Source organism: Dermacentor variabilis, chromosome 4 (assembly GCF_050947875.1).
Source record: "Dermacentor variabilis isolate Ectoservices chromosome 4, ASM5094787v1, whole genome shotgun sequence".
Lineage (NCBI taxonomy): Eukaryota > Metazoa > Arthropoda > Arachnida > Ixodida > Ixodidae > Dermacentor > Dermacentor variabilis.
The window spans coordinates 24,500,139-24,522,616 of record NC_134571.1 but is presented as its reverse complement, the minus strand read 5'-3'; the positions used below and the strand labels follow the sequence as shown (position 1 = coordinate 24,522,616).

Genomic DNA, 22,478 nt, shown 5'->3' with positions numbered 1-22,478 from the left:
GCTGCTAAAATCCTTCTATAGCTTCCGCCTGCGGTTCTTGAACCATGGGACCTCCTACTGTATATGTAAACTTTGCAATATTTCATGCAGTCCTTTGAAATAAATCAAAATAAATCTGAAATGTATTTTCTTTATCGCAAGCACAGCGCGCTCACACAAAACACATGGTCTATAAATCTAGGCATGGCGCACTTCTCAAAGTCCGGGCTGCCCACATGGCCAACAAGATGGCGACAGCGTTGCGTAAAGGCCTCACCAAGTCTCAGTCTGTGCGGAAGGCTTGCGTGGCTTCTTTGATCCTGAATGGAAGCTCGGGATCAAGTGAATGAGAATGAAAGCGGCGATGGCGGTGTTCTGGCTGAGACCAGTAATTTGCCTTAGCAACGCGCATCATGTTGAATAGCACATGTAGGGTCGACATCGATGCCTCTAAGTTGGACTGAAATTTAATCTGAATTTCGGAGAGGCAGCTTTGCCTCTGCGTCAGCGAGCACATTTCCATCAAGACTTCATTGCCCAGGAACCGGGGGCGTAGCCTGGGATGGCACACCGGGCTTGCCCCCACCCCCTCTCCCCCATTCTCGAAGACGAAAACCATTTCGTCGCCTACTGGCGTCAATAACCTGTAATGCGGGTTTAGCGTCACAAAAGAGGCGGTGTTTGAGGCTGTTCTTGAGAGGTATAACGAAGGGCTTTGCGAGTGGAGGCAATCTCTGTAGCCGTCGAAATTGTCTTGGAATGTGGTCGAGTTTGCCGTTTCGTAGAATCGACAAGGCTGGGAGAACGAAAGCAGCCGCGGAGGCAGCAGAGAACGTCGGTCCATCAGTGTAAACATGTATACTGTAGAAGCTTCAGAGATGTATAATAGCGCGACATGCTTCCGACCGCTCGATGGCACTCTTGATTTTTTGCTAAGATCAGGATTTGAAAGACGCACCAGTGTTGTTGAGAACAACTATGCTGGTGTGCTTGACACTTTAGCCAGGACAGAACATGCAGGAATGAAATGTTCGCGACGAGCGATAGCTCGTGAGAGTAGTAGTTTGGGCGCATGTGAATGGTTTACGAAGTTCTTGTCACCTCCCTTCAAAACTGAGTAGGCAGGCGTTGTGCCCCTTCCGGTGGCAGTTGCCAGCCTGCTCGTCGCTTCCCCTTTCCTGTTAACTGTGTATATGTGTTCAAAACAAATAATAATAATAATAATAATAATAATAATAATAATAATAATAATAATAATAATAATAATAATAATAATAATAATAATAATAATAATAATAATAATAATAATAATAATAATAATAATAATAATAATAATAATAATAATAGCGTGAGGAGTATGCGCTGGCCGCAGGCAGAAAACATAGCGGCAACAAGTAAAAAATGTTGCCATGTATATTTTCCTGAGTCCTGTAATTTATATTATTCAACGAATAAGTGAAAACGAGTAGCCGCTGCGAGAATACGGCGATAGTTAAAGACGCCCTCTACTTATTTTCATACCCAAAATTTAAACAAAGAAAATGATGGCGGCGGGAGGCGGTAAACCGTGCATACGCACGTCAGCAAGGCTGATAAACGAAACCGCGTGTTTGCCTTGTAGACCGAGGAGCGAGCGCTGCGGTGCGTGTAATTTTTGTCATTGGCCACTTCAACTTAGTTACATCATCGTCTGTCATTTTGGGCGTCGTGGTCGGCTGGAGTTATGGACGGCGCTGTACGCACTGCTAGATGGGATATCTTTTACGGCGAAGGGTATTTCTGCAATATGTTATTGCGTGATGTGCTCTCACAAGGAGAGCCTAAAAGCAACATTGCGTCTCCGTGCTGCTTAAGTACAGTTGGTCTTCCCCATATTTCCAATCTGTCCCTATGCTTCCCTCCCCTCTCTCTCTCTCTCTCCTTCTCTCTCTCTCTCTCTCTCTCTCTCTCTCTTTATTTATTTATTTATTTATTTTGAGGAAGCAGGAACGGGCGAGGTTGCGTAGTCTTCCTGGCCCGAACGGCACCTTATAGTTGTCAACACTTGACTTCGTCGTGCGGAACCCGCTGCGGCGTCCTGCATGATACCGTGGTCGGTCGAAGTTCAAATTCAAATTCATTTCATTTCACCAGGTATGGTCTTTCGCCAGGAAGGGAGAAAAAGAAGGTTATGGAGAGTTATAAATAATTTTGTAACGAAAAACGTGTATGAAATACCTGACTAATTCCAGCAGGCTATGTGACTGTTTCTCACACTCCCGTTTCAAAGGGAATGTCATTAAATCATCATCATGATCATTAACATCGAGCCGCTCCATTTGACACGCGATGTGACATGCGCGACGCGTAGCGTCGATACGTACAAACTTTGCATTGCATCTGCGTCATATTCTACCAGTTGTCCCGACAAGTAGTGGTTGCACATAGCAGTTGGATGCTGCATGTAGCTGGACCTGGTTAACTCAAGCAGGCGAGGTGACTATTTGTCACCACCCCGTTTCGAAGGGGTGCCAATAATAATAATAATAATAATAATAATAATAATAATAATAATAATAATAATAATAATAATAATAATAATAATAATAATAATAATAATAATAATAATAATAATAATAATAATAATAATAATAATAATCAACGTACCGTGCCACGGGTCAAGGAATGTGACACGCGCGCCACGTAGCCTGTGCATACCTGTGCTTACTCCTCGGTACACATCATGGCATCTCTTCGCAAGGTACGAACCGCTGCTGAAGAAGCTGATCGTAGACCTACACGCCCGGCTGCAACCAGGCAGCATCGGGCTCTGCAAACCGCTGTGCAGAGAGCAGGACAAGCCGCAGCACAAGCCGCAGCACAAGCCACAGCTCGCTGGCGACGCCGGACACACAGGTCCGACTGTTCTCGTGAAAACGACGCGAAGAGACTTCGCCGCGAAGACTCTGTAGCGCATGATGGCGAGAATGGAGCTCCTATGGAGCCGCTCCTCCAGCTTGCTGTGATTGTGCTGGTGCGACGCGCGCAGGCCGTGGACATTTGATGCCCACCGTTGCGATGTCAGACAAGATTAACGGTTAATTGTCTGACGCAAGAATTGTGAAGGAATCACTTCATCACACATCGTGTCACAGAACTCGAGTATTATTCTCTCTCTTTATATGGTGCTTTTTGTTTTTCTTGTTTCTCCCCCTTTAGATTTCGTTTAAAAGGAAGCTTTAGTTCGGGTCCAACTCCGATGCGGCCCATTCAAATACACGTAAAACGCAAAAACGTTTTTTCTGAAGTAACCACTGGAGCGATTTCGATTAAATTTGTTGCATTTGAGAGAGAAAGTAAAATTCTACTGACTGTGTTAAAGTGTAACATCGATTTAGGGCCTCAATTCTGTGACAATATTTTTTTTGAAAATTCGGCAGTCTGAAAATAGTAGAAGCACGAACTTTACTAATTAGTAGCTCTGCATCAAGAAGAGATACCACGGTTCTGTAAACGGCATCTATAACATATTTCAAAGCGACGAATTCGATGTGTCATTTGATATCCTTCGTGAATTTGTTACGTTGTGTACGAGGGTTCTGCAAAAGCTGTATTTCCATATTACTAATTTTGCTGATATTCATGTGTAACATATCGATTTTGTCCGCCTTAGATGTGATATCAGATGCAATTCACAGAATTGCGTCGTCATTTTTCATTGCTGAGTTACAGAGTTGTAAACTTGATATCATTTTCTGAAAATTTTCAGTTTTTGCCAATTTTTAATAAAAAAATCGACGAGCTAATCAAAAAGAAACCAACAGTCACTGGATTTTAGGTTTTTCCTTGAAATTCAACAAACCTCGCCAAATTTGGCTCAGTGGTTGCCGAGAAAAATAAAATTCTCCTTTTACATGTATTTAGAGAGGAGCACCCGAGCTAAAGCTAATTCGCGTCGGTGGACAGCAGTGCCATGGAGCTGAGGCATCAAGAGCACAGCTGGGTACTATGTGTAGTAGAAGTACGCGGAACGTGGTTCTCTGATATGTATGCGTTGTTGCAAGGTTTCTTAGAAAACGCGTATGCGTAAGCCAGCCAGTGTTGCAGTTACATAAGGGCGGTCGCTCTGCGCTACCCGATTCCCGCTAAGACGTAGCGACACACCGTAGGAATTGATGTAGCAGCTAGGCGATGACAAAGAAACTGGAGAACAATGGCCGTGAATCTTAATGCAAGCATGCAATATCCGCTGAGAAAAAGGATGAAAGCATGAGAAACTTAGAAGCTGTAAAAACTGGAGGCAGATGGGAATCACCTATAGTGAAATCCAATAGCACCGGTCCGTAAATACTACACGTGATCCTCTGCAGATTTGTGGCGGATAGAATGCCGATGCACTTTCACCTTCCTTGTAGAATAATGTGACCCTCGAAGACGCAACACTGGCGATATAGGCTTTCAGCACTTCGCGTTCCGGATAAACAGTGTTGCAGCCATTCGCGCAGCAACGCACCGGCCAGTTGTTGGCTGGCGCTAACAGACTGCACGAGCACGCAAGCGCTGCTGTCGCTGTTATATCCCACATTCTTTTTCGAGCTCTTGCTCACACCAACTGACCCAACTAAAGCATTTATGACACCTACTAAGTCGTGCGCCAAAGCGGCTAAACAACAGATCCGCTTTGTTTTGAGTCTTATACGTACAGAACAACCGCTGAGTCGGCTTCGCCTCGCAGCTTTCAGCCATTGTGGGTCGTCGCCTCCCCGAAGATCAGCTGGCACTGATCCCTCGAGGCGGCCGTTCGCTCTTTCGTCGCGGTTTCCTCTGCATCGCGGTGCGGTGCTTGTGTTGCGGTCTGACTCTTCTCTGTCGATTTATCTCTCCCGGCCGTTCTCTCTTGTACAGGCGTCGGAACACGGCGCCTGCTGCCTCGAATGTCGACCGCCACGGGGCGGGTTATGATGAAGTCGAGCGGCCTTCTTGTACACACGCCACCGCTTTGAAGCCGAGTATTTTGTTCTTCGTCTCTTCGCTTGCCGACTTCGTAAATCGCAAGTGAGAAGTATACTAAGTGATCCACCCGGTGCGGACTCTATACTTCTCGTCGCTTGTAAGGCGCCGTTGCCGCCGCACTTCCTTGGCCAGCAGCCGATTTCTCTCGCGACCACTGCTGTTTTTGCGACTGGCCGGCACTTTTTCCTTTCGTGCGCTTTTATTTATTTTATCCTTGCTTAGTTCTGCAAACATTTCAAAAAAAGAGAAGGTTAGAAAGGACTTGTGCTGACTCCTACCTCCCTCGCTGTGCTCGCCGTGCATGTGTGTACCCTTCGTTCGCCACTGTCCACCTTGATACGTGATCTGCGTCAGCGACAATTCTGTTACCTCTTCGGAAGTGTCCGGCGTCGGTCATAAAAACGAAAGTTTCTATCTTACGCTCGGTAGCCGGTTACGGCCTGTATACAGCCTTTGCCAAAAGAAACAAAGCCAATGCAAGGCTGAGTGCACGTGGCACTGAGAATAATGGAGGATGTCCTGTTGTATCAGCGCTGCTCGAGGGCTCTAGGTAGAGAGGCAAGCTCTCGCGAACTTTCTAACTCTAATATTTCCACGTGCGCGACATGACACAGTCAGGACTCAAGAGTCGTCATATTCCTTGCGTGTACCTCTGTTATTTCAATCTTTGTGCTTACATACGACAGTGCAGTAAGATATATAGTCCTACCACCTATATAGACAGCTTTGCCTAGCGCTGTTCATCGGATATCTGCACTATAGCTCTCCTGTACTCTCCACCTGCAAGTCAAATTTCCTATAACTTCAGAGCGTGCAAGCACAGGGCTGTGCGCTGCGTTAGCCTCGGCTTTCCGCAGAGCGCTTCCACGGCCCATACAGTTATAATAGTTCATGCCCATTCCACCAGCACGTAAATTATATGCACCGACACGCAGATGGAGTACATTCGTCACATTTTACGGATGCAATCGAACCATCTTGCTTGTCTTTCCGAGCGACCACAGGCTTCATTCTCCACCGTGCCTCCACTCATCGTGCCTGCATGTCACCGGGCTTCAAATCCTAGAATCATCGTCAGCCTTATGTATATGACAGCTTGAAGTGTGCCTTACTGTTTCGGGGATACAAAAGAAGGCTGACCTGCCTACCTTTGCCTTGTACCAAGCAACTCTAAAGTATTCGTATGCGTTCAACTTTGACCGAGTACACACATACACTAATGGTTTTTCCGCTCAGGCCAGCTTCACCGGCGCAATGATGATTTTCCCATCAAGATTAGTCAGCGTCAAATAGAAAATTTCTTACGTCACGGCATCGACTGGTTTAGAGCGTCTCGCTCTCCGAGGCGCCATTGATTACATTAACCGACAACCGGGTAATCGGCAGGCCGCATTCTGCGACTGAAAGGCGCACAGTGTCTTTTGTCAGCTATTCGTCGCGGACCCTGTGGACAACACGTGTCGGAGGCACGAAAAACGAACCACCACGTGATCCCGAAAAGGCACATGTCTCAGTGGCTGCCGGGTGATTGCGGTATCTTCTGCAGCGATGTCGCCGAAGCTGCTCGAAAAAGAAATGAAGAAGAAAAGTTTGTTCCTATACCTTTATCGAGAACTGAGGCAGCCTAAGCATACTCGCACACAATCTGACATTAAGAAAATGACACACAGCTGATTTCACTCACTGTAGGTTGCATTCGCTCGACCATTCAATGCAGCGGCACGTTAGCTGTTTTTCCCTGAAGTGAAGAAACAGCAATTTGTCGCTTGGTGCCTGGGAGTAGCATTTACCAATACATATCATTCTTGACTGTAATGATCGACAGCGCCGAATACAATGCCTGTAGTGGTGAAGAAAATGCAGAACAGTTGCTGTTCTACTGTCCGTGCTTTGAAAATGAAAGGCTTGCCCTCCGTAACGCTTAAACGAGAAAGGCCACAGACCTTTCTCGTTTGACAAGATATTGGGACCATCCATGGTCTCGCATATCACAGCGGCAGAAGCCCAAGTAAGCACTGCTGCTATTTTTGATGGCAACCGGACTGAGCTACCATCTGTGATACAGCGTTCATACATTTAAGTAGGTAAGGGACATCAACATCAAACTTTCTCCCCCTTGCTCCATATTTTCCTTCCCTTTCTTCATTCCCGCCATGCTGGGTAGTCAACCAGGCTCAGTCTTGGTCTACATCCCTGCCTTTCATTTATCATGATCACTTTCGCACGCACATACATTTACATTGCACGACCGGCTCGGCTTGAGTTGCACACATCTATAGACTTCTAGTCTTCGCTGGACAAAAAGAAGGAATATAGGAAAACAGCGCCGTAGTTGGAAGTGGAGTTCATGTGGCGTAAGCAAACAAGAAGAAGTGACACTTCAATGCAGCGATGCGGACACATGAAGTCAATTCAGAAATACAGGAAAGTGTAACAGAGCGTAATAAAAGGAAAAGAAATCACGCGGTTCATGTATATTAGCTCAAGCTGTTAGTGCTCCATCATTAGTGGAGTCGCTTAACGCTTACCAACGCACATGCATGCAGAGAACCTAGACAGGTTTGGTTCCAACGGAGCAAGCTTACTATGTTATCGCTATCGGTGTGTTTAAGTGTTCATGAAGGTGCGTCTGGGAATACTGGTCGATATAAGTCAAATAGGACAAAAACAACAAGAACGACAAATGAGGAACAGCAAATAGTGAAACACGAATTTGCGGTAAGAAATGTAAGCAAAACAAAAAACAAAGCAATTAAATTTTGATAGTCGTGATATACGTCACCACGATTCTACTTGCCGTGTATACCACTAAAAGGTTCATGCGCTCACGATGGCTTATAGCTGTTGAGAAAGGCAAGATTAAAAGCGTATTCCTGAATCGGTAACTTTTTTGCTAATCCCTCAACGACTTTTATGCACGCGTTCCCTTTTTCGTCTTCCCCCACTTCTCAGTTACGCTGCTACTGGTGCTACCTTATCACGCTATATATATATATACCTTGCTAATGGTAAGCATGGATATCACACCTGTGCGCGGAGCTATTAAAATATGCAAACCCGCTAGAACAGCATGACTCATTGCCGCGTGCATACGAAGTTCTCCCCATCCATTAAATTTTATTTTCTGCTTTTCCGCTTCACGCGTTGTAGCGTTGCAAACTTTAGAACTCGCTCACGCGGGTGCACGGGACCTGACGTTTTCCCTCATCTGTCTTCACCTCGCTTGGCCAGTGTTTTGTTAGCTGACGCCACAACACAGTGCGCGCTTAGGTTAATTGAGTTCCCTCCTCATTTGCCGACCCTCTTTCACGTTCCAGCTAGTCTTTATTGCGCTCACAATTTCTGAGATCTCGCTCTCCCCACGCGCGGCACGTCGAGGACCGCGTTACTCGAGGCGACGACCACAGAGAGAGAGAGAGAGAGAGAGAGAGAGAGAGAGAGAGAGAGAGAGAGGTGCTCGCGGAAGACGTGGGACCTGAAAAAGTGACGAAAATACGCGACACGCGCTCGACATATCCGACGGAAAGAAAACGAAACAAAAAGAAACAATTCCAAAAACGAAATCCTCGAAAAGCAGCAAACGCGTGAAGTAAAAAGACGCAGGAAGAAAATGGGAGCCTAGAGAAGGTGCGTCGGTGGCTGCAGGACGCGACAGCAGCGGGGGCGAGTTTGCCGTGGAAAGGAAGGGCCGGCGGTGGGGGGGGCAGTTCCACAATGGCTTCTTATTGTGAGAGCGTCGGCTTCCGCTCGTTGAGCATTCAGAGCCCGCTTTCGCTCGCCCCATCCATCACCGGCCCCACGAAAACCGGCGAACCCCACAGGCAACTCCAATCCCGGGCCTCCAAGGGCGGCCGCTCCTTTCGTCGAGCGGCTCGCACCCTTCGCGGCGCCTCCCCTCGCATCGCAGTGCATCGCGCGCTCCCCCCGCGCCGAGCGGGGCTCTCGCTTTTATGCCAGTCACCGTCTTAAGTAGCTCGCCTTCCAGGATGGCGTACGCTGCGCGTCACCCTTCTTCTTCGAGCGCTGCTGGTTTTGCATGCTCTCATACCAGTGCTCGCCCCATCAGCGGCAGCTTTAGGCGCACTCAATTGATGGTTGAGATCGGTGATCGATGCGATCCTTCACCGTGAGACGCTCGCTAACTCGCCGATAGCGCGATGAACGCGGTGTATGCTTCTGCGCAGTTGCGACAGGCTGTCGCATTCATGCCGCGCGCCTTCAGTAAACAACGGCTACAGCCAACAGCGGGAAAAGAAAGGCACGAACTTCCATGAATTGCTTTCTTTCATCTTATTTGCCGTAAAATGTGGGATTTATTTTTAAGCGGGATAAGCCGGTTGAATCGAAGTATGGAGGGAAAAAAATATTTGTGAAAGCTGCAGAGTAATCTTGGTAATCACTTGTACCTATTCTTCATTCTTCCTTTTTTAAATCTTTGCTCGATGCACTCTTAGGCAAAGTTACACCCTTTGGGGTGTATCTCTGCTATACAACGATGATCATCATCTGCCTTGCTTGCGTTTCCTTTCTTGAAAACGCCGCACCCGCTACTTTCCGGTCGGGAATGAGATGTCATGCTGATAACGCGCATGCCGTTCGTTACTGGAAAGTACCGGGCTCGCCGCGTTAAAGAAAGGAATTGCGGACAAGACAGATGACGATTATCGTTGTGTGACAAAAGGGTGTAATTTTGCTTAAGAGTGTGTGGTTTGGAAGTTGGAAGAAAGATATACAACCTCTTTCCAATAATATCTAAAAATTGGTAGCATTCATTAAAAAATCGCCGGATCTCACGCTTATGCTAAGTGATATTTGCTCAAATGATGAAATAAATGTTATGCGAACGTAACACTATTGACCAAAATTATTGCCGAAAATAACGTAAATGAAGTGTCATTACGCAAGTAAAATGTTTATGACGTAATAAGAGAAATTCGATTTTTTAACCGAACGTAACGCGTTGAAGCAAGTGTAATGTAATGACGCGGCTTCTATTTAAAAGGAAGCTTTAGCTCGGGTGCTCCTATCAAATACATGTAAAAGGAGAATTAGTTTTTTCACGGCAACCACTGCACCAAATTTGGCGAGGTTTGTTGCATTTAAAAAAAAACGAAACTTGAAATCTATACTGACTGTAGATTTCAATTTTTTTTATCTAGGTCGTCAATGTTTTTATTAAAAATTGGCATAAATCGAACATATTCAAAAAAGGAAACTGTCAAGTTTGCAACTCTGTAACTCACAAATGAACAATGATATCACAATTCTGTCAATTGCATCTCAAGCGGACAAAATTGATGTGTTACACATTAATCTAAAAAAAAAAAATTAGCAATACGAAAATACAGCTTTTGCAGAACCCTTGTACACAACGTAGCATATTCACGTAAGATATGAAGTGACATATGGAATTTGTCCGCTTTTATTTATCTAATGGTTGGCGTTTACAGAACCGCCATATCTCTTCTTGATGAAGAGCTATTGATTTATAGCTTCGTGCTAATACATTATTTTTTCGAACTTTCGAATTTTTGAAAATTCGTTCTACAAAATTCAGGGTTCAATGGAAATTCCACTTCCAACAGTCACTGGAATTCAGCTTTCGCTCTCAATTTCAACAAATATCATTAAAATCGGTCCAGTGGTTATCTCAGAAAAAAGTTTTTCCGTTGTACGTGTACTTGAATAGGCCGCGTCGGAGTTGGGCCCGAGCTAAAGCTTCCCCTTAAGGGCTACAAAAATGCACATTAAGTGCACGCCACACTACGGGGATGGCTTATGTTGCCTGCTTCTGTGTACCTCGCTGTTGCCGATTTCTTTATTTCTTGTGTCTGGTAATTGGGGGTAGTGGGCATTGACGACAGTGGGGTGGCAACCGCATAATGACGACAGAATGATCACGATGGAACCACGGCGGCCTGGCAATCATGGCATGACGACTGCGGAGCTACACTGCGATAACAGCATGCCAACCAGTGCACAGTTACGAAGGCATCACGACTTCATGTGAAGAAGAAATGGCAACGATGAAATGACAACTGAGAGAGTGACGATGACAGATTGACGACTGCCGAACGAAGACGATGAAACCACAACTACAAAATGACCACAGCTGCATGACGATGCTGGAATGCCGACAACTCCATGATTACAAAGACATCACGATTTCATGTGAAGAAGAAATGGCAACGATGAAACGAGAACTGAGTGAGTGACGATGACAGACGGACGACTGCCGAACAAAGACGATAAAACCACGACTACAAAATGACCACAGCTGCATGACGATGCTGGAATGCCGACAGCTCCATGATTACGAAGGCATCACGACTTCATGTGAAGAAGAAATGGCGACGATGAAATGACAACTGAGTGAGTGACGATGACAGACTGACGACTGCCGAACGCAGACGATGAAACCACGACTACAAAATGACCACAACTGCATGGCGATTCTGGAATGTCGGCAACTCCGTGACAACGAAGACATCACAACTTCATATGAAGAAGAAATGGCAACGATGAAATGACAACTGAGTGAGTGACGATGACAGACGGAGGACAGTAACGAGGACAGAGTAAAGGCGACAGAGTGACGACTGAGTGATGATGATGCACCGGTGACGGATCAGTTGCCTCGCTTACATATAGTAGAGTCGCATATAATGCATAAAGATAACGTCTAGTCTTTGTTGCCATGGTGGAGCTTATAAGTACCGTACCGTATTCGTCTCGACATGAAGAAAAGAAGAAGAAAGACGAAAAGCGAGTTGACGCGGGAAAGACAACGGGATAAGTGCTCACTCACAACTTATTTTAACTTCGAAAAGTTGTGACCTACATATACTTGTCAGAGCCGATCGAGCGGCAAACCGAGAGAGCGAAAATTACAACTAATACCAAACATAGAATCAATGTCCGGTACAAATGTTCATGCGCTCATACAATGCTATATTATTTTTAGCGATCAACAGTAATCAAACGAGTGTTGTCTGTAGTGTGAACGTTTAGACAAGGGAACTCACCTTCGTCGAGGCGCTTCATTTTCCTTCACTGATGGCGCATACGGATGATATTGGAAAAGAAGTTATTACTTAAATCATCGGAAAGTTTCATGACGAAATGAATGAAAGGTGACGTACGAAGAACTTATCGAGAAAATCACATTGAAATAACTAAATATTTCTTTACGAATGAGCAAGAATCCCTGTAAGCGTCCAAGAGAGGAGGCTTTAGGAGAAATAATGTCCGGAATGGAAAAATGTGTACCAAGTTGTCCAAACCTACTTCTAAAATATTTTTCTTAGAGAGGAAGAACGGTGACAGAATAAGAAATAAAGTGATCGATCGTCTCATCTTAACAGATTGCGTACCGTTTGGAGGGTGCCAGGCCAGCTCTGCCACGATAAGGGTTTAAGGGAATCATCAGACAACGTAATCGGGTAAAAGTTACTCCAACTTTTACTGGTAGAAAAGAAATTTTTGTGCCAAGGGAATAGAAGGTCTCGGTAATCTGAGAAATTAGGTATAGCTGGGGTAAAAATTTACTGAATAACTGCACCTCGCCTGAATCTAGCAGTAGTTGATACAGAAGAGGACCAGTGAGGGCCGCTTTCGCCAGTATGTCAGCCATTTCATTAATAAATAAGCCCTTATGGTCAGACACTCAAGCCAATCTGGTTACATTTATGTGAGCAGGGATTAGAAAAAATGAAATGTACCTAAATATGAGTACCACTATTTGCTGCGAGCGATGAACACAAGGAAAAAGAATCCGTTCTGTAGATATTGACGAATTTGTCTAGGGCCAATACCACCTTAGACATTCAGCCAGAAATAGGAGTGAGGTGTCCGGAATCATAATGGAGAATAACCAGTCAAGAGCAAGAGAGGAAATCAATACAAGATTTTTGTCTTCGTCGAAACACCGTCTTCGTTGAAACGTTGTTTTCGTTGAAACGTCGTCTTCTTCGAAAGATCGTCTTCGTTGAAACGTAGTCTTCGTCGAAATGTTGTATTCGTTAAAATGGTACCCTTGTCGAAACGTTAAGGAACATCACATGTTGAACCATGCTGAACACTTATCCATCTTTTTGTGATCCATTGTTTTGTTTATATTGTTCTTGCCTGTTGATTAAAAGGCGAAATAACAAGATCTAATTCGCCAAGCTTGAGGTACACCGTGGATCTCACTCATTCAGAGGGAATGATGATGATTTCATCCTAACGAAGCATCTTGGTCACATGACTTTAGCTTGTCGACACATAAGGCGACCAGAATTTGCAAGCGTTCATTTTCGGCAAGCTTATGATTGACAGATACTGAACGCAAGCGCTTTGGAAGGTAGAAAACATGGCGCTATAACAGTGGTTCGTGTTGATCTGCACGCGAAATTCGCGAGAATGTGGACCAGCTACGCCGGCTTTTGGGAAGTGGACGAACGCCAGATGTCGCTGTAGACCGCACAAAAAATGTTGATGATACGAAGGATGCTAATAACGCGTGCGTGTTCAAAGGCAGGCAGAACTAAGTGTACGGACGATATAAACCATTTTGCGCGAAAAGCCAAAATATTAAATGCGAATCAAATAGCATCTTTTAGTCAATTTGCATTTAATTGGAGAGTAAGGCATTTGAATTTATAGAACATTTCCTTCAGGCCGAATGTGTATAAGATCAGCTATTAAAGCCTAAAAGGAAAAATTACTTTGCGAGGCCGTTTATTTTATGTTTCTTATCCAACTAAATCATGTGTATTCAATCATATTCATGAGACCATTGCTCCAAATAACTATGCACCAAGATGTATATTGGCTGCTTAGAAGTGCCGTTTTATTGATTTTCCACAGCGTATTCCATTTATCTTATAAAGAATGTTTCTTCTTCACGCTGCCTGCTGACATGTCACATATATTTATGTGAAATACCGCCTTTCTTTGTGTGTGACCCCTACAATATTTGCAGTGCTAATAAGCGATGCTTTCTGTCTCTTATTTACATATGCAGAAGTATTCAGTATTAAATTTAGTAGTCCCAAATGCGTTTTGCATGAAAATCTTCATTCGTATCCGAATATTTCACTCTTCGGAAACAAGTAACCTAAAGAATAATGGAGGACTCGGCACTCTGGAATCCAACTTGTACGCCGTTTTCCTGCGGCGTAAAACCCTATTCCCCGGCATTTTCTGTAAAGCGGCCGATTTTAACCAAAATTTCAACAGATGTTCTTAATGCCGAGACGTCAATTAGAAGCGATTGATTGGAATCGTTGCGGGACATCAGTACTGGTCAAGCGCTTCTTACGAGGCGACGTTTGCGTAGCGCTTTGTTTGCTGTTGGGAAAGCAAGCTACTTTAGGCAAAAAGTTTGTGGGTGGCTTCTTTTTTTTCTCTCTCTCTCTCTCCCTCTTCGCAGCGGGAGCTCACTTGCGCGGCACTTATAGAAACGATAGAACTTGCACAGCGCAAGTTCACACGTATCCCTGTGAACTGCCACCATGAGAATCGGTAAACAAACTACAGTCCACTGCGGTAAAGCTAATGCGGAAGAAAAATGAGAAAGGATGCAGGAATACAGAGAGAGAGAGATAGTTTATTTGAAAGGCAGAGAGGTCGGCCTGCTACTCTGCACGGGTTGAAAAGGCAAGGGTCAAGCCTGGTCAAGCCACCTTGTCGCATATTTATAACCATGGAGGCACGTCTCCCTTGAACCCAACATTGTATCGTGCAGCCGCACCGGGGCAGCTGCGCTGGGAAAGCGATTGTGAGAATGGTCATGACGCACCTGGAATTACATTTCGAGAGATACAACTTTTATGCCGAAGCTATGCCTGGATTTTGTTGTATATATATATATATATACTCTTCAAAGGAACATAACCATGACGGCGCTCATACGGCCATACTGGACGCCTTGGAGGCTGTTTGCATTGGCAGTCACGCTGACTGTTAGATACGCAGCTATTTGTGCGACAGATCTTTCTTTGTCGTGACTGAAGATCAACCAAGATCTTAACCCACATCGTGTGGTGTTCCGCAAGTCCAGATCTACACTTTGTTATCTTGCGCTAATAAGCCTTGCGGAGTAACTGCTACCGTCAGACGTAGTTATCAATATATGCAGATGACATCTGGATATGAACTTGAGATGTAACACGCCTACAAATGCGAGTGAAACTGCAAAAGGTCGCGATGAAGGTTTCCGCGTATCTGCACAAACAAGGACGGTAACTCTCACCGGAAAAGTGTTCATTGATGGCTTCAAACGGCAAAGAAATGGCACCGCACGCTGCTCGAGTCAACAGTCAAACGATCCCATACGAAAGAACACATCGATTTTTTGGGATCGTCATCGTCCGGGGCCTATCCTGGAGCTCTCATATCATATATGTGAGAGCAATGGGCCGTCCAACAGGCTCCGCAGCGGCCGCCATACACCCTGTCTGTCCCTGCGTTGGAGACGCCCACTGCGCGCTGAGGTGCGTCCTGCAGGACCTTTATTAAAGTTTCTCCAATCAAATATATGAAAAAGACGCTGAAAGCAATTGTTCATCTCGGCGGGGAGTCCTGGGGCTCATCAGTTCAATAGATGCTGCAATCGTACCGCGCATTTTTTCTAGGCTTTATAACCACAGCGTGCATTACAAAACACGCAGTTTTTCCCATAGTTACTTGCCTATCGATATTTGTAGTAGCTCGCATGGACAGTCGCCTCGTCTAGAACCGCAGTGCGAAAGCAAAGTGCCTTTCCGAGGTATAGTACACCTGTGCTGAGAAACACCGGTGGGACCAATATCCGTACACTTCAAAGCCTCCAAGCTCAGCATTCCGGAACTCTCTTGGATACCCGATGCGTGCATCTACAATAGCTATAGTCGATCGCATGTGATCACCCGATCACGACATACATTTCATTTGACGTCCTTAGGGCACGCATAAGACGCCGTACTAAGCTTCCATCACACTATCTGGCTTTCCTGCCTATACAATGAGCCCGCGTGCAACTTATTCCAACGCCATTACACAGCACCACGGCTGTCTTCCGTCAGCTTTTAGATCTACTAGAAGATTGCCATCGCCTGTATATATCGTCTTTATGGCGTATGCACCAACCCAAGGTACACCTCACTATTCCTGGCATCAAAAGAAAAATGGTAGTGTTGCTTGTTTTAGCACTGCCGTTGGCAGTGCTAAAACAAGCAACACTACCATTTTTTTTTCTGCACAGTCCCCAACTCCATGTTCATACTGACGGTTCTGTTTAATCTACTAGTTTGGCAGGAGCAATTGTCATACCAACGTAGTCTGTTGAAATCAAGATCAAGACATCGTGTATGACGAGTTCTACGGGGGCGGAGCTTTCTGCACTTTGAGCGCCACTGTCATGTGTTCTTCAGGGGCCGCTTCATCGCTGGACAATTTTTACGACTCGAAGGCAGCCCTCCAAAGTATGTACAAAGTGCAATGCGCCGCGGACTTCATGTACAATTTGTACCAAATATGAGGCATATGAGCAACAGAACATGGGCGCGATCTATACGTTATCAATGGCAGCCGGCACACTGTGGTGTCAGTGGAAATGATCGCGCCGACCAGATCGTCAGTTTTGCGCACGACAGTGGTATATATTGGTTAATTGCACTCGCGAGAAAATATGCAGCAGATATACTTCACTATATGGTACGCGATAGTGCGTTGACCTGGTGGAAGCCAACGAGTTCCACGAACAGTCGCCTGCATTTCCTGACTCCTGACTTGAAGGTTTACCTACCGCCTGGGCTACCGAGGAGTGGAGAAATTATGTTGTGTCGCATTTACCAAGTACACTTTCATTATTTGATGGGCCGACAGCCGTAACCTGTTACACTTGCTGATGTGAAGAAACAATCTCAAATCTTTTGTGCGCCTGCCCACGTTATAGTATACAGAGAGGCAGGCATTGTGTACCACATTAAAGACATTGAACAACCTGCCACTGTTAGAGCAAAAAACAATTGGGCAGTGGTCACAATGGACGCGTGCAATCAACGCGCGCTACTTCGCTTCCTGCAGTGTACGGGCCTGCGAGATGCACTGTAGTAGTGACATGTGCCGCATCAATTTTTCTTTGCACTGATTCGCGTTTATATACTCTTCTGCCTCCTAGCTGCAACTTTTTAGAGCGCAGCTCTTAGGCGCCCGTTACTGCGGCAACGTCGTCATTACCGGCGTAACCGAGCGAACCAGCACAGTGAAAGATGAGAGCAAACGCAGCGCTCAGCGGGGGATGAAAAAGCGGCGAGAGAGAAGAGGCGCGAGGAGGAAATCGGAGAGGAGGGTGCAGCGCAAACATGAAGCGGAAAGCGGAGGAGGGTATGGCAAAAGCGCGAGAAGAAAAGCGTAGTGTCGCGCATGAAGGGCTTTGCGGCGATGGCTACGAGATGGCGCCAGAGTAGCGCGCGTCTTCTGGGTCTGTCGGCGGCGGCTTTTGCGAATCGCGCCCACGCGTCACCCACGCGCCCCACGCGCTGGCTCTCGCGATTTCCAGATTCACTTCTTCTAAGGCTCCTCTTCCCATTCGTCCCATTCCTTCATAGTAGCATGTATGCGAAACTACGCTACCTAATCACTCTGCTTTTCAATAGAGAGCTTTTTCTCTTTCTCCTTTACTATCTCTTTAAGACCCCTTTACTTTTTGTCCTTGCGGGGTAGTGTTAGATACGGGACCTTTTCCTGAGCCTCCTTCGAGTTCACCAGACCACATCGAATCGCGCCACAGCTAATTAAGGAGCGCAGAAGCACGTATACCGCATTCCCGAGTCGCGGCACGTGCAAACGAGTTGGCGTCCCCCACCTCGTGTGCCGCAGGTGGAGCTATTCACTGCTTGACTCTTCCCCAAAGTGAAGCGAGAGCCTGGCACTGTTCCAGGTAAAGTGGGTCCCGAAGCAAGACGGCTGTAATGCACAGTGAAACCCTGGCAGCATCGCCCCCATCCGCCTATTGTGACGGCGCATTGCAAGCCGGGAAGGCAATGCTGCAGAGAGAAGTAAGTCCTCGGACAATTGGGGCCCAAGGAGCGACCCTCTCCGCCGGGTGTGACACAATCGCACGGGCGCCTACCATTGGCCGAAAATGACGACACCTGAGCGTGCTCGCCGATTGGCGGAAAATGGCGCCACCTGAGCGGGCTCGCCGATTGGCCGAACGTGACATGACTTCGAGACACCGAAGGGCTTTAAAGACACAGACCGGGAGCAGCAACAGAGCATTCCTTCATTCATCTCCTTCATTCGAGCTTCTTGCCACGGGCCGCAGCGTCCGAGTTGCTGCCGGCCCGTAATGACTCTATGACTGTTAATTTCTTGGTCGTCTCACTGTAAATAATGTAAATAAACCACCAGTTTTCATCACGAAGTCCTCCTCAACTCCTACAGTAGGAAACAGGACTTTTTCTGGTTAACCTTCCTGCCTTTCCCTTCTCTCTATATCTCTGTCTTTGGTCTCCCTTAGCTATGACGGACACTACAGCTGCTGAACTAGAGCGCGGGACCGATCCATCGGTGTAAACATGCAAGCGGCCACTGTGAACTTTGTGCAGTAGCACTAATGTTGCCTATTTCAAAGCTAATGAAGATAGTTGCGCCTTCTGCATAGTAATGGTAAGGCATATATTCGAGGTGAATGCAGGGACCAGAATGGCGACGACGGTCACGCCGCAGGCATGTAGTTCGATACTAACGAGATGTGGTGAACAGTGAGGATATGGATGAAACTCGTATGCGGCCTTGTTGCTAAGCAAGCTGGTGGAGACATATTTGTGCAGCATGTCGAATGTGCATCATTGAAACATCAATGTTTGTTAAGCACGAGGTCGCGGGATCGAATCCCGGCCACGGCGGCCGCATTTCGATGGGGGCGAAATGCGAAAACACCCGTGTGCTTAGATTTAGGTGCACGTTAAAGAACCCCAGGGGGTCAAAATTTCCGGAGTCCTCCACTACGGCGTGCCTCATAATCAGAAAGTGGTTTTGGCACGTAAAACCCCAAATATTAAAAAAAAAATTAAAAATGTTTGTTAACGGATGGTCGCGCGCTTTGGTGATAATGGCTGCTTGTGTACCCGACCGTGAGCGGTTTCGTTTTTGGGTGTTATCAATGAATAATGAATTATATAGCTGTAGAATCTATTGCACAGATGTGCGGTGCAAGTTAAAAGATCACGCTCGAAATCAACGACAGCCTTCGAGCTTGCGGCCGTTCGCGCAGCACTTAAATTGATCAATCATAAAACACCCCAGTGTTGGTCTGCCTTCTGCGATTCTAAGGCAGCCCCTGTGTATTCTCGCTGAGGATCCAATGAACAACTTGTCACGGATGTAAGATAAATTTACCATCCCGCAGTCGAGAGAGGACATGACGTCGTATTTCAATAACAGTCAAATCAGTGCTGTGTCATAGAAAATTACCAAACAGATGCAACCCCTCGACCTGCCCATGACAGGGCCAATTTTATTGCTATCCCGACTTCATTGCAATCGGGGATGTGGTGGTACGGCTCCGCTCGCTTCTATTTGAGCTCACATTGGCCCAATGTAAATTGGCAGACTTCACATACCAGCGCCTTCGATCCCTGTATTGATCCTCATTTATTGCTCCGCCTTCCGCGCGTTACCACGGCGTAATGGAATTCGGATATGTCGTCTATGGCTTGGAGTCGCATTCACAAGCGCTAATGCTTCTTCATCGATATGGCCTGAAGTCCGGAACGAGAAGTTTTTTGGTGAAAATAGGCGATTGCTCATCTGCTTTGTGAACGTTACCGTGTAAAGCGAACAGAGCTCTGCGCCACGCTCGACAAGCTTGACAACCGATCTTCTTGCAGAAGCTGAATCCTTGGACCCAGGTCACAAGTGGAGTCAGCCCGACTTGCCTTAAAACCACTGGTAAGCTTTTTTAAGCATCGGGATCCTACGAAAGGTTGCACAATCATTGTCAGGCGCCTTCACTGTGTTGGCCTCGCCAACCGGCTGCTCTAGGTGACTTAACAGGGCCAGTGTTCAGGGCCGGATGACAAATCTGTCGAAGTCACTCCACAAACGAACTATGGGTTAACGTTTACCCAGTCGCTCTGTTTTATATGTGTAAATATTTCCCTTCTTTACTCTACCTTCTCTCGCTCTCCTAGTTACACCCCTACCGTCATCCTCCCGTTTCTGACTGCCGCTTAGGTGCGCTACTCATCTGTTTACTTATGTATTTCTATTGAAATACATAAATACCACAGAGTTATTTATTAATAACTAATTAAGTACAATTGAGTGCTTTAAATCATCTTTTCATCTCTTAGTTTATCTCTCTGTCGCTCTCTTGTCCTAACTTTCGGAATAAGAATATCAGCGAAAATCACCCTTAGGAAATGATTAGTGACGCCAATGCGTTCAATAATCTATCTTATCGATGGGTGCATATTTAGTGATTATATGCTTTATATGTCATGACGATGTCAGAGCGGCGCATACCTACTGGCACAAAACCAGCGACCCATGTTGGCGTCAAGGAGGTTTCATTGAAGAACGGCAGATATGCACATAACCAGTGGTATATACTCAGTGGCACATTGTCACAAAGTGCGTGCACTCGGTTTCCAGCTATCCAGCGCTTTCACTTAGCTGGGGATAAAACGATACGCCATTCACTGCACATGTCAGGAAACAGCAGAAAAAAAAAATGCAATACCGCCAGTGAGGTTTGAACTCACGACCCCTGGTTTACGACACCAGTGCTCTACCACTGAGCTATAGCAGCCGATGATGGTGCTGAGGAGCAGGTTGCAACTTTTCAGCGCCTTCACTTATCTGAGGATAAAACGATACGCTATTCACTGCACATTTGTTACAAACCACGCGACGCGTAGACCTATCCTCAGCGTTCAATACGCAGTTGAAGTCGCCTACACAGGCTATCATTTTTTGCACATGGAAATGATGATGAAACTCAAAAAGAAATTTGCCCTCTCTTGCACAGTATTAGGCGCATAAATGCAAAACACGCGCCATTGGACATTACAATAGCTGAAGTCACAAAAGGCAAGTCGACTGGAAGTGCAAGAGAAGTAACCATCTATGACAAGGCCAGGGAGCTTCCTCACGAACAGCACACACCCTGCCGAAGTCCCTAAGGCGTGACTCACTACCGTATAGTAGTTATACGTGAACCTTTGCACCATGCTCCCGGTCTCCTCCTCGCCGTCTACCTTGGTTTCTTGCACGGCTAAAACGTCGAGGTCGTGGTCCACTAGTAGTCTGTAAACCTGACTCTGTTTCTTTTTGGCGGCCAGACCTCGAACGTTCAGCGTGCCGAGGCTAAGCGAAGGGTTGGTAGCCATTACTGATTTAAACCGGAGGGGAGAAGGCCCGGAGCATGGTGCTCACCTTAACGTCTAGCTGACCGCTAGACGCCTCCGTGGCCATACGGTGGCCGTCGTCCGAGTTGGTCTTTGGTCGGCTTCGGGGTGAACCTACGGTCAGCCTCCAGGTTCCGCTTAGGCTTGATTGTGGAGCGCCTTCCGGGTAGCGTCTTAGCGGGCGGTGCCTCGGAGTCTCCGCCGGCCTTTCCGTCGACTTTCTCCTCCTGCTGCAGGGACCTCTTCACCGGTGCCGAGACGCTTTCGACGCGGGCACTAGCAGGGGTCTCGTTGTCGTTTTCCGCTGCCTCCGTAGTATCAGTAGCCGGCTGGCGGCTCTCATGCTCTTTCTGGGCCGCCCTGACGGAGGTTAGTGTGGTTTCTGGCTCGTCGGGAGGGGGGACATTATTCGGTTCTGCTTCAGTCGGCATGGTCGTCCCGCTTATTTCTGCCGCCACATTGCCGTTTCCAGCTCCCTTGGCCGCTTCCTCGGCCTCGGTCATGTCCATCATGTGGTCTGATGTCAACGGTTCGCTCTCCGCCGACCCCGCGGCTACTGCGTATGAACGTACACAGTCCGCGTCGTTGTGTCCGAAAAGCATGCACCGGGTGCCAACGGGGAACCTTGCATTCTCTACGAACGTGACCAGATCCCCGGCAGCGCAGGCACTGCATGGGGCGACCTGGGGCTACGACCAGCATAAGCTCGCCGGCGACGCGGATCTGGTGGGGCAGGTCGTCAACTTTCATTCCAGCCTTCAGTTGCAGCAGCACTGCTCGGGTCGTCGAGCCCTTGTCGGAAACGCCATCTACACGCCAGCGCTCCCGGGTTACTTCCGCCACTTTGCCAAAGGAAGCCAGCGCAGTCTTTACGTCTTCATCATCCACACCATGAAGAAGCCAGTGGAGACGAAGCTTCACCTGCTGTTCATTAGGGTCAATGACCAGGCAGCGACGCCCCTTGACCTGAAGCTCCTTCAGTGCAGCCAGCTTTTGGGCCGCCTCGGCTGTCTTCATCGTTACCGCCCATACGTGATTGATTTGGTACGCTCCAAGGGCGACAACGCCAGAGAGCATACCAAGAGCTTGAAGCGCGTCCCGGAAATCCTCTACGCGAAACGGGCG

General features: G+C 46.9%; 1 protein-coding gene and 1 non-coding gene across 2 annotated transcripts in view; one reads left to right on the top strand and one right to left on the bottom strand.

Moving 5' to 3' along the window:
- The window catches only part of LOC142578823 (uncharacterized), a 524,047-nt gene that overhangs the window by 318,375 nt on the left and 183,194 nt on the right, over positions 1-22,478 (top strand). The gene's annotated exons all lie outside the window — the stretch shown is intronic.
- On the bottom strand, positions 20,684-20,755 carry TRNAT-CGU (transfer RNA threonine (anticodon CGU)). The gene has a single exon. It is a non-coding gene; the product is annotated as a tRNA-Thr (tRNA).